This window comes from Leuciscus leuciscus (assembly GCF_965113295.1).
Source record: "Leuciscus leuciscus genome assembly, chromosome: 25".
NCBI classification, from domain to species: domain Eukaryota; kingdom Metazoa; phylum Chordata; class Actinopteri; order Cypriniformes; family Leuciscidae; genus Leuciscus; species Leuciscus leuciscus.
The window spans coordinates 10,410,560-10,424,532 of NC_138724.1; positions in this window are offsets into that span (position 1 = coordinate 10,410,560).

A 13,973-nucleotide genomic window follows, 5' to 3' on the forward strand; every position below is an offset into this window, starting at 1 on the left:
ATTGCATTGCATTGCATTGCATTGCATTGCATTGCATTGCATTGCTTTGCACTGCATTGCATTGCATTGCATTGCATTGCATTGCACTAATGAGCTAACGTGGTGCACTGAAGAATAACAATATGCACTTTTCGCATTGCATTGCATTGCACACCAGAACTAACTCATTCCCATGTTGCAATAAAGACATAACGTGTTTTGTTGCATTGCATTGCATTGTATTGCATTGCATTGCATTGCATTGCATTGCATTGCATTAAATTGCATTGCATTGCACTGCACTAACGAGCTAACGTAGTGCACTGAAGATTAACAATATGCACTTTTCGCATTGCATTGCATTGCACACCAGAACTAACTAATTCCCATGTTGCAATAAAGACATAACGTGTTTTGTTGCATTGCATTGCATTGTATTGCTTTGCATTGTATTGCTTTGCTTTGCTTTGCATTGCATTGCATTGCATCGCATTGCATTGCATTGCATTGCACTAACGATCTAACGTTGTGCACTGAAGAATAACAATATGCACTTTTCGCATTGCATTGCATTGCACACCACACCACACCACACCACACCAGAAATAACTCGTTTCTATGTTCATTAAAGAAATAACGTGTGTTGTTGCATTGCATTGCATTGCATTGCATGCATTGCATTGCATTGCATTGCACTAACGAGCTAACGTGGTGCACTGAAGATTAACAATATGCACTTTTCGCATTGCATTGCATTGCACACCAGAACTAACTCATTCCCATGTTGCAATAAAGACAGAACATGTTTTGTTGCATTGCATTGCATTGCATTGCATTGCATTGCATTGCATTAAATTGCATTGCATTGCATTGCATTGCATTGCATTGCATTGCATTAAATTGCATTGCATTGCATTGCATTGCATTGCATTGCATTGTATTCAATTGCATTTCAATGCACTAACATAACGTGTGTTGTTGCATTGCATTGCATTTCATTGCACTTACGATCTAACGTTGTGCACTGAAGAATAAAATTAGGTTGTGCACTTTTTGCATTGCGTTGCACACCAGAACTAACTCATTCCCATGTTGCAATAAAGACATAACGTGTTTTGTTGCATTGCATTGCATTGCATTGCATTGCATTGCATTGCATTGCATTGCATTGCATTGCATTGCATTGCACTAACGAGCTAACGTGGTGCACTGAAGATTAACAATATGCACTTTTCGCATTGCATTGCATTGCACACCAGAACTAACTCATTCCCATGTTGCAATAAAGACATAACGTGTTTTGTTGCATTGCATTGCATTGCATTGCATTGCATTGCATTGCATTGCATTAAATTGCATTGCATTGCATTGCATTGCATTTAATTGCATTGCATTGCATTGCATTGCATTGCATTAAATTGCATTGCATTGCATTGTATTGCATTGCATTAAATTGCAAAAAATTGCATTGCATTGCATTGCATTAAATTGCAATGCATTGCATTGCATTGCATTGCATTGCATTGCATTGCATTGCATTGCATTGCATTGCATTAAATTGCATTGCATTGCATTGCATTGAATTGCATTGCATTGCATTGCATTGCATTGCATTGCTTTGCTTTGCTTTGCATTGCATTGCATTGCATTGCATTGCATTGCATTGCATTGCATTGCATTGCATTGCATTGCATTGCATTGCTTTGCATTGCATTGCATTAAATTGCATTGCATTGCATTGCATTGCATTGCATTGCATTGCATTGCATTGCATTGCATTAAATTGCATTGCATTGCATTGCATTGCATTGCATTGCATTGCATTGCTTTGCATTGCATTGCATAAAATTGCATAAAATTGCATTGCATTGCATTAAATTGCATTGCATTGCATTGCATTGCATTGCATTGCATTAAATTGCATTGCATTGCATTGCATTGCATTAAATTGCATTGCATTGCATTGCATTGCATTGCATTGCATTGCATTAAATTGCATTGCATTGCATTGCACTAAATTGCATTGCACTAAATTGCATTGCATTGCATTGCTTTGCACTGCATTGCATTTCATTTCACTAACGATCTAACGTTGTGCAATGAAGAATAAAATATAGGTTATGCACTTTTTGCATTGCATTGCACACCAGAACTAAATCATTCCCATTTTGTTTAAAGACATAACGTTTGTTGTTGCATTGCATTGCATTGCATTGGATTGCATTGCATTGTATTGCATTGCATTGCATTGCATTCATTGTATTGCATTAAATTGCATTGCATTGCATTGCATTGCATTGCATTGCATTGCATTGCATTGCATTGCATTGCATTGCATTGCATTGCATTGCATTGCATTGCTTTGCACTGCATTGCACTGCATTGCATTTCATTTCACTAACGATCTAACGTTGTGCAATGACGAATAAAATATAGGTTATGCACTTTTTGCATTGCATTGCACACCAGAACTAAATCATTCCCAAGTTCAATAAAGACATACCGTGTGTTGTTGTATTGCATTGCTTTGCATTGCTTTGCATTGCTTTGCATCGCTTTGCATTGCTTTGCATTGCTTTGCTTTGCTTTGCATTGCATTGCATTGCATTGCATTGCATTTCATTGCACTAACGATCTAACGTTGTGCACTGAAGAATAAAATATAGGTTATGCACTTTTTGCATTGCATTGCACACCAGAACTTACTCATTCCCATGTTGATTCTTTAATCAACATGGGAATGAGTTAGTTCTGGTGTGCAATGCAATGCAAAAAGTGCACTCAAAAAATGCATTGCATTGCATTGCATTGCTTTGCACTGCATTGCATTTCAATGCACTAACATAACGTGTGTTGTTGCATTGCATTGCATTGCATTGCATTGCACTAACGATCTAACGTTGTGCATTGAAGAATAACAATATGCACTTTTCGCATTGCATTGCATTGCAAACCAGAACTAACTCATTCCCATGTTGATTAAAGACATAACGTTTGTTGTTGCTTTACATTGCATTGCATTGTATTGCATTGCATTGCATTCATTGTATTGCATTAAATTGCATTGCATTGCATTGCATTGCATTGCATTGCATTGCATTGCATTGCTTTGCATTTCATTGCACTAACGATCTAACGTTGTGCACTGAAGAATAAAATATAGGTTATGCACTTTTTGCATTGCATTGCACACCAGAACTAAATCATTCCCAAGTTCAATAAAGACATAACGTGTGTTGTTGTATTTCATTGCATTGCTTTGCATTGCTTTGCATTGCTTTGCATTGCTTTGCATTGCTTTGCATTGCTTTGCATTGCATTAAATTGCATTGCATTGCATTGCATTGCATTGCATTGCATTGCATTGCATTGCACTAACGATCTAACGTTGTACACTGAAGAATAACAATATGCACTTTTCGCATTGCATTGCATTGCAAACCAGAACTAACTCATTCCCATGTTGATTAAAGACATAACGTTTGTTGTTGCATTGCATTACATTGCATTGCTTTGCTTTGCATTGCATTACATTCGTTGTATTGCATTGCATTAAATTGCATTGCATTGCATTGCATTGCATTGCACTGAAAAATGAAATATAGGTTATGCACTTTTTGCATTGCATTGCACACAAGAACTAACTCATTCCCATGTTGATTAAAGACATAACGTGTGTTGTTGCATTGCATGGCATTCATTGTATTGGATTGCATTGCATTGCATTGCATTGCATTGCATTGCATTGCATTGCTTTGCTTCGCACTGCATTGCATTGCATTTCATTGCACTAACGCTCTAACGTTGTGCACTGAAGAATAACAACTTTTTGCATTGCATTGCACACCAGAACTAAATCATTCACATGTTCAATAAAGACATAACGTGTGTTGTTGTATTTCATTGCATTGCATTGCATTGCATTGCATTGCATTGCACTGCATTGCATTGCATTGCATTGCACACAAGAACTAACTCATTCCCATGTTGATTAAAGACATAACGTGTGTTGTTGCATTGCATTTTATTGTATTGCATTGCTTTGCACTGTATTGCATTTCATTGCACTATCGATCTAACGTTGTGCACTGAAGAATAAAATATAGGTTATGCACTTTTTGCATTGCATTGCACACCAGAACTAACTCATTCCCATGTTGATTAAAGACATAATGTGTATTGCATTGCATTGCATTGCATTGCATTGCATTGCACTAACGATTCCCAAGTTCAATAAAGACATAACGTGTGTTGTTATTTCATTGCATTGCATTGCTTTGCATTGCTTTGCATTGCTTTGCATTGCTTTGCATTGCTTTGCATTGCTTTGCACTGCTTTGCATTGCACTGCTTTGCATTGCATTGCACTGCATTGCACTGCATTGCACTGCATTGCACTGCATTGCACTGCATTGCACTGCATTGCACTGCACTGCACTGCACTGCACTGCACTGCACTGTGATCTGACGTTGTGCACTGAATAATAACATATGCACATTTCGCATTGCATTGCATTGCACACCAGAACTAACTCATTCCCAAGTTCATTAAAGAGATAATCTGTGTTGTTGCATTGCATTGCATTGCACAAATGATCTAACGTTGTGCACTGAAGAATAACATATAGGTTATGCACTTTTTGTATTGCATTGCATTGCACACCAGAACTAACTCATTCCCATGTTGTTTAAAGACATAAGGTGTGTTGTTGCATTGCAATGCATTGCTTTGCACTCCACTGCATTGCACTGCATTGCATTGCATTGCATTGCATTGCATTGCATTGCATTGCATTGCATTGCACTGCACTGCACTGCATTGCATTGCATTGCACTAAGGATCTAACGTTGTGCACTGAATAACATTAAACATATGCACTTTTCGCAATGCATTGCACACCAGAACTAACTCATTCCCATGTTTATTAAAGAGATAACGTGGGTTGTTGCCATGCATTGCATTACATTGCACTAACGATCTAACGTTGTGCAGTGAAGTATAAGTTATACACTTTTCGCATTGCATTGCATTGCAAACCAGAACAAACTCATTCCCATGTTCAGTAAAGACATAACGTGTGTTGTTGCAGTGCATTGCATTGCAGTGTATTGAATTGCATTGCACACCAGAACTAACTCATTCCCATGTTCATTAATGAGATAACCCTTGTTGCTGCATTGCATTGCATTGCATTTCATTGCACTAACGATCTACGATCTACGACGTTGTGCACTGAAGAATGCAATGCGAAAAGTGCATATTGTTATTCTTCAGTGCACAACGTTAGATCGTTTGTGCAATGCAATGCAACAACACACGTTATGTCTTTAATCAACATGGGAATGATTTATTTTTGGTGTGCAATGCAATGCAATGCGAAAAGTGCATATGTTATTCTTCAGTGCACAACGTTAGATCGTTTGTGTAATGCAATGCAATGCGAAAAGTGCATATTGTTATTCTTACGATTCACTTATTCACTAACGATCTGAGTGCACAACGTCAGATCGTTAGTGCTGTTCAATGCAATGCTATGCAATGCAATGCAATGCAATGCAATGCAATGCAAAGCAACAACACACGTTATGTCTTTAATGAACATGGGAATTAGTTAGTTCTGGTACGCAAGCAATGCAATGCGAAAAGGGCATATGTTATTCTTCAGTGCACAACGTTAGATCGTTTGTGCAATGCAATGTAATGCAATGCAATGCAATCCAATGCAACAACACACGTTATGTCCAGGGCCGGCGCGTGCACTTCTGCCGCTCTAGGCGAAAAACATTTGTGCCGCCCCTAGGGCTGGTCCGAATACCATTTTTTGAGCATCGAAGCTGCGGTAGTAGTAATGAACATCGAATATTCAAAGCTTCGAGAGGGTGCTGAACGTATTCTTCTCTCTAATAAAGGCAGAATCTCTATGTGTCTATATGTCCGTTTGCATTTTGATTATTTCGAGAACCGTTCATCCAATCGACTTCACAAGGGAGTGCAGTGTAGCATTTGGTGGTGCAATATAGATGGACACGCGAGACACGACACGTTCAGAATTAATAAACTTTTAGTAAACTACAGAACACCGCGAGCGGGAAGCAGCGCACCTCAAGCGGGCAGGGCTTATATACTTGACGCACGCTGCACTAGCAATATAAAACGCACACACACATGTCTGTTAAATTAAGAAATACTTTAAGGTAGTCTATATTTTTCTGACTAACAAATTACTGACACAGTAAAGGGTAGATTTAAATTAAGAAAAACAAAATTTCAATAAAGAAAAACAAAATTTAAATAAAGAAAAAAACTAAATGTAAAATTTAAATAAAGAAAAAAACGAAATTTAAATAAAGAAAAAACAAAATTTAAAATTTAAATAAAGAAAAAACAAAATTTAAATAAAGTAAAACGAAATTTAAATAAAGAAAAAACGAAATTTAAATAAAGAAAAAAACGAAATTTAAATAAAGAAAAAACAAAATTTAAAATTTAAATAAAGAAAAAACAAAATTTAAATAAAGTAAAACGAAATTTAAATAAAGAAAAAACGAAATTTAAATAAAGAAAAAAACATTTAAATAAAGAAAAAACAAAATTTAAAATTTAAATAAAGAAAAAACAAAATTTCAATAAAGAAAAACAAAATTTCAATAAAGAAAAAAACGAAATGTAAAATTTAAATAAAGAAAAAAACGAAATTTAAATAAAGAAAAAAACATTTAAATAAAGAAAAAACAAAATTTAAAATTTAAATAAAGAAAAAACGAAATTTAAATAAAGTAAAACGAAATTTAAATAAAGAAAAACGAAATTTACATAAAGAAAAACGAAATTAAGTTAAATTAAAATCGAGATTAATTTAGATTGATAACAATGGGTAAAAAGGCTAATAGCCTATATTTTGTTTCTATTGTTATATTTTCCACAATGTCAAAGCAATGCAGCTTAACCCAAAACACAAGCTCAGGCATGCACTTCTGTCCATACAAACTCCGCTGTTCTGCGCTCTAGCCAGAGAACACTCCCGTTGCAGGAACACTTTAGGCCAAGAGGAAGCAAATATATACTATATGCGTAGGTGGATGTGATCGGGGATTTTGGCTGTGTAACATTTAAAGCCACTTAAATTAACGAAATGACTCATAAAGATTCGTTCATTTTTACGAACGAGATCGAACAAGAGAGTCAGTAAAATTATCCGAACTTCCCATCACTCAGTCATGAGTCATGACTCGTGAGAGCAGGGGGCGGGGCGGGGCGGCGCAGGTCGGCGCAGCGGCAGCTCAGCAAATCATATAGCCTATTTTGTGAATTGTTCATTCCCGATTGGCACACATTTTGCCGCCCTTACAAAAGTGCCGCTCTAGGCAATTGCCTAGTTCGCCTATATGGACGCGCCGGCCCTGGTTATGTCTTTAATCAACATGGGAATGAGTTAGTTCTGGTGTGCAATGCAATGCAATGTAAAAAGTGCATAACCTATATGTTATTCTTCAGTGCACAACGTTAGATCGTTAGTGCAATGCAATGCAACGCAACAACACACCTTTATCTCTTTATTGAACATGGGAATGATTTTGTTCTGGTGTGCTATGCAATGCAATGCGAAAAGTGCATAATCTGTATGTTATTCTTCAGTGCACAACTCGTTAGTGCAATGCAATGCAAGAAGTGCATAGCCTATGTTTTTTTAATGATGCTCAACGTTAGATCATTTGTGCAAAGCACATAATGTTATAACAATGAGCTATACATAGGTACGCTTTTGACCTACTGAACATATTTCTGGCCAAAGATTCCTTAAAGATGTTATTTCATTTTGACAAAAGTCCATTTTTGACATACTGAAATTTTTTCTGGCCAAGGAGCACTCGAAACTTGACCTTTCTATATATACTAGTGGACTCTTTCTTATGTTACACTGTAAAAAAAAATTACATCCCCAAGTCAAAAATATCTAGTGACTGGTCACATCAAAATTTTTCAATTAGTCTGACGTATTATTTATCATTAAGCCAATGTTAACAGACTATTGCAACAAGAATTGCACTTGGGCCAATAAAAAAATGTAGATGTGACCAGTCACTAGAAAATTTTGACTTGGAGAGGTTAGACATAAATTACTTCAAAATTCGTTTTCCACATGTGGGCGGTCTGACACGCCCCCTTCCGCCGATTGGTCAAGCAAGTCTGAGCATGTGACGTCATCAGTTGTCGCTCGGGTCTGTTCAACAAAATAATAGTCCTCTACTATGGCTACAGAGTCTTAAACTGTACAGGGCAGGTCCTATTGGGCTTTCTTCTGTGCAACTTTACGCGTTTCACAGAAATCTTTACATCAGAAATATTAATTATTAGTCTGCCACCAGCCTGTTTTATTGAGCTGTGCGGAGTTAAATCTGTGTGGTGAAGCTGCGCTTAACAGCGCCGAGCGGGAGAGGCTCACTGACCAATGTTCAGTCAGCAGTCAGCAGTCAGAACTTTTCTTTTAGACGCTCCGTTTTGACGCGGGATGGTGATTGCAAATACTGTATGCAATCACCTGAGGGTGGGTACCGATGATGGTGAAATACATTTTTACTGAAACTGCAATCCTATCCGCGACCCGCGAGAATGAGACAGATGATTGACAGGACGATAGCGAAGGCAAGTAAAGGCGCAAGATAACTTCTGTTAAAAAAAAAAAAAAAAGAAGAAGTGTTTAATATAAGTGATTTATATACTTTGTTTTATTGTTTTTGTTGTTTTTAATCAAATAATTGTGAACCACAAACTGAGCCTTCGTTTTAAAGGGCAATTTCCAAATATATTTTATTTATTTGTTATAATATGGGTATTTTATAATACAGCATAAATAAAAACAAACACACGTAATATGTATGCCTATAGGCAAAACACCACAGTTTTTTGGTTTTGTTTGTGTGAACTTTTATCCCCAATTTCTTCATGGGCTCCACGCCAGGTGTCACGCTCAGCACCCCTACTTCCCATGGTACTAACTGTAATTAACAGTATGCTGACCCAGTTTATATGTAAAATCTTTGGTATATGTAATCTATATGTAGGCCTAATGTCTAAAAACACTTTACAGTGTGATGGAAATAAACTTTTCTTAAAGCGTGTTGTATATCACCACAGATTTATTGGCACCCTTCTATCTGTGTTGTATACTGTATTAGACAATTGTCCTGCAAAATGAGTTTTTTTTGGTAAGAAAAACATTGCGAGCAAATGTCGAATTGTTGTTTGAAATATAAATCAACAACGTAAGAGCGGCTTTAGGCTTTTTTTGTTGAAAAAAACGAATAAAGGGGCCGTTTTCTCGTTTATGCTTATTTCATTTCAAATTGGAAAACAAACTATCAAAACGTACACGGACCCAAATGCGGTAAATAGGCAGGTTACTTCCGTGTACGCACAAATGACTTCCTTTTACACTGAAATGCCTTCTGGTTACACTGAAATGCCGAAAACAACATTTGGTCTCTCACACATTTACTGGACAGTTATGGCAATATTTTATCTTTTGAAGATTTTGGTACAAAATTTAATTTTCAGTGCAATCGTAAACATTATGATATGGTTATCCAAAGTATCCCTTCTGCCTTCCTTTTGATGGCAAAAAATGCACTACCTCATTTGCTCAACCCTCCTCTTCTGCCTTCACTGATGATTGCTGGTCACCAGTTCAAAAAGGACATTTATCCTTCAAGTGACCTCCTCTCACGTAGATTTAAATTTGATCTAACAAACTGTATATTCTGTGATGAAGAAATAGAGACCACGGATCATTTGTTTTTCTTCTGCCCTTACAGTAACACATTCTGGTGTGACATGTATGATTGGTTGGAGCCTTATCTCCAGTCTCTCTCTAGTTTCACCAGAGATAACATTACATTTGGAATTATAATGAAGGACAAAAACCATGATCTGCTTTTAAACACTTTAATTATTTTTGGTAAATTTTTCATCCACAAATGTAAATGGATAAAGACACAGCCTCTTTTTTCTGTCTTCAAGAGCGAATTTGCATTGTACTATAAGTCCCTGTTGTTTATGAAGAAGAAAACAGCAAGTAAATTGCTTAATTTTATTGATGCTTTAAAATTAACTGAAGCCCCTTAACTAGGCTACTGTCTTATTTTATTATTTGTCATTTATTATTATTATTATTATTTTTTTTTTCATTTTACGTGCTCCGTTCCCTGTTTGCAATGATATTTTAGTAAATTATGACTAAGCCAGTTATTGTTGTAAATTTGACACTTCAATTAAAAAAAAAAAAAAAAAAAAAAAAAAAAAACTTTTCTCAGGATATAAAAAAAAACAAAAACAAAAAACACTGAAATGCCTTCCGTTTGCACTGAAAAGTTCACGCACATCCACATATGAAATCACTCGCATATACAATCCGTGTATCATTCGTTCAGTCGTTTTTTGATTTAATATTGAAAGTAGAAAAATGAGAAAACAGTTCCTTTTTCGATTTTTCATTTTTTCCGAAAAAACGAAAAACAAGAATTCAGCTTTAGTTTTCGTTTTTCGTTCTGAGGTAGCAAAATTAATAAACAGCTTGATATTCGATTTCTACACATGGGAATGAAACGCCCCTTTCCTCTGATTTGTCAGCCGAAGATCAAACTGTCCCGTCATCAGTCAGAATGCACTGCAGAATAAGAGTCCTCCGTTGTGCGGATTCTTAACGCGTTTATTGCAACTTTTTCATATTTTTTCCATCAACCAGACTAACGAATGGCTCGACACAACCCGTACTGGGGAATAGACTAGACAGGGCTTTCTTCTGTGTAGACCAGAGTTCTCAAGTGCCAGGGGTTTGCTATTTTCCGAACTGTAAAGTCAGGTTTTTTTATTTTTATTTTTTTATCATGAACCACGCTGTGTTTTAATCCTAACTGACTATATAATGCATTTTACTTAAAATAATCTAAATGTTGACTTTCAAAAGTAGGCGCGTCAGAAGGCTATTCACTCTATTTTGGTTCATTTTTGGTGTGCGCCAGAAAGATGTTCAAGGAGTTTGAGACGCAGCGCATCATGTTGTTTTCTTTATTTTTTAAAGGTCATTTGTAGTCATTTTGAATGTACACAAATAAAAATATAAATTTTACTGCTTCGAATGACAGAGTATTAAACGACAGAATATTAAGTTATTTCCCCTGCTGAGCAACAAACGAGATATTATCATTCGTGCTATAGATACGCACTTCCAAGTGATGGCGCTGGCGCATCGCTCGCTCACACAACAGGCTATTATCAGTTCACTTCTGGCATTGCTAAGGCCCTGTCCCAAATGGCGCACTTCATGCGGACTTTCGGTCTCGTGGACTTGAATTGCGCGTGCTCGCTGAGTCTACGAGTCCGTAGGCCGTCCCATTCAGCATTTTACCGCTCTGAAGTGTGCTCAGCAGCGCCCCCTTTGTACCCTTGAAGCGGTCTTCCACGAAGCCCGCATAGATGCAGGCTCCACGCACTTTAACTACCCATGAATCCTTGCGAAAGGCCAATCAGACAACAGATGGGAGGAGATTTCACTCACGGTTGACATGGCTGAGAAGAAAATATTACTGTTTTTATGACCTAAATGTACATTTTACCAGTTGTTACCTACAGTTTATACAAACATTATGGTCATCGACCAGTGGTTGATGTCTCAAACATAATAATAGCGTGTTTAATAATACGATCGCATTATGATTCATTAAATAAATAGAACCGAATGGCAGGGCTTTACTGAGTCATATGTAAAAATAGTATGAATATTGAAACCTGTAAATTGAAAAAAATATGTTTAAATTATGTTTTAAAATTGTAATCTTAGTTCAAATGGAACATTATGTATTATTATGTACAACTGTATACATCATTTAAATAAGCATGATTTATCTATTGTCTAATGCCCAGGTGATATGCATAATATCAAAATATAGAACTGTAAAATTAGGCTGTGTAGTGGACATGCAGATAAGACGTCGGAGCGCAAAAATGTGATTTCTCCTGTCCAACAACAACCAGACCGTTATTTCCGGCATGCCGATCGAGTCACACACACACACACACACACACACACACACACACACACACACACACACACACACACACACACACACACACACACACACACACACACACACACACACACACACACACACACACACACACACACACATATATATATATATATATATATATTATTTTTTATTATTTTTTTCATGGTATAATTATGTAATCTGCTTGTGAGCCTAAATGAGTAAATTGGTATTCAATCATTATCAGGCTGACTTGCCACCAACTACTGGTGTTTTTTTATATATTGAAAGTAGTGTTTCATGTTGTCACTTCACATTTAATAGCCTCTTAGAATGAAATTGCTATGCAAATTCACAGTGCCTCCTTTGAGCTGCATTAGACAGTGTGTAATGTACATCTAAATGCCGGGGCAGATGCTGCTTCTGTGCCACCTATACTGCAAAGCTGGGTGTTTGTTCATACAGAGTTAATCAGACAGCCTAAAGCCTCTTACGTTGTTGATTTATATTTCAAACAACAATTCGACATTTGCTCGCAATGTTTTTCTTACAAAAAACCTCATCATTCTGCAGGACAATTGTCTATTACAGTATACAACACAGATAGAAGGGTGTCAATAAATCTGTGGTGATCTACAACACGCTTTAAGAAAAGTTTATTTCCATCACACTGTAAAGTGTTTTTAGATATTACATATACCAAAGATTTTACATATAAACTGGGTCAGCATAATTACAGTTAGTACCATGGGAAGTAGGGGTGCTGAGCGTGACCCCTGGCGTGGAGCCCATGAAGAAATATGGTTGGGGATAAAAGTTCACACAAACAAAACCAAAAAACTGTGGTGTTTTGCCTATAGGCATACATATTACGTGTGTTTGTTTTTATTTATGCTGTATTATAAAATACCCATATTATAACAAATAAATAAAATATATTTGGAAATTGCCCTTTAAAACGAAGGCTCAGTTTGTGGTTCACAAGATTTGATTAAACCAACAAAAACAATAAAACAAAGACAAAGTCACTTATATTAAAAAAAAAATGTATTTATGTTTTTGTTAACAGAAGTTATCTTGCGCCTTTACAGTTTTTCTCGATTGTTTACACACATTTTCTGGTACTTGAGACACAATGACCACAACATGTAACTCATTCACCAACCCCCTGAACCAGTTCTTCTAAACTACAAGCACAATTCCTGCTTTACACTCAAACTGCAGATCTAAAACACACTTTTTTCAAAACACTACACACAATTCTCTGCTTTTGGCACAATTTTCATGCAGAAAATCTCTTGTTTTCACAAGGAACACACTGCCATTCAGATATGCACACTGACTCATCACCTGGGCAAACACCCGTCACACAGTTTTACAATTAGCAATCAGAGCTTTAGCATAAAGGGCAACAGGTGAGCTCTTCAATGGAGCAATGGATGCCAACATTGGAATTTTTTTTTTATTTTTTTTTATTTTTTTTTTACTGTAACTGTATACAGTCAATTCTTCTGTTGTTTTGTATGTAGACCACTGTATGTACAACTTTGTGTTGGTTGGGAGGTACACTGTGTACAATGTTTTTGTGGGAAAAATAAAATATATTTGTTAGCCTACTTTGTATTGTGTGTTCTGAGTATAAAAACAATATTCTCAAATATTTTACAACACACTTATGTATGTACTGTCTGTAGAAAGTGTAACACTGAACAAAAAAAGGCCTAAGTCATTATGATGAATGGAGAAGAAGTGTTTTCCATTCATCATAGTGTTTTACATTGAGCACATCAGTGTTCAACTGGTTCTTATAAATGTCTATTCATATGATGGTTTGTGTGTGTCATTTGAAAACAAAATACCATTTTGAGAAGAAATAACATTGTTTTGAATGTAAAGTTTCATTTTGCAGGAGAAATGAGGGGTTTTGCCCATTGTGTGTGTGTTTTTGG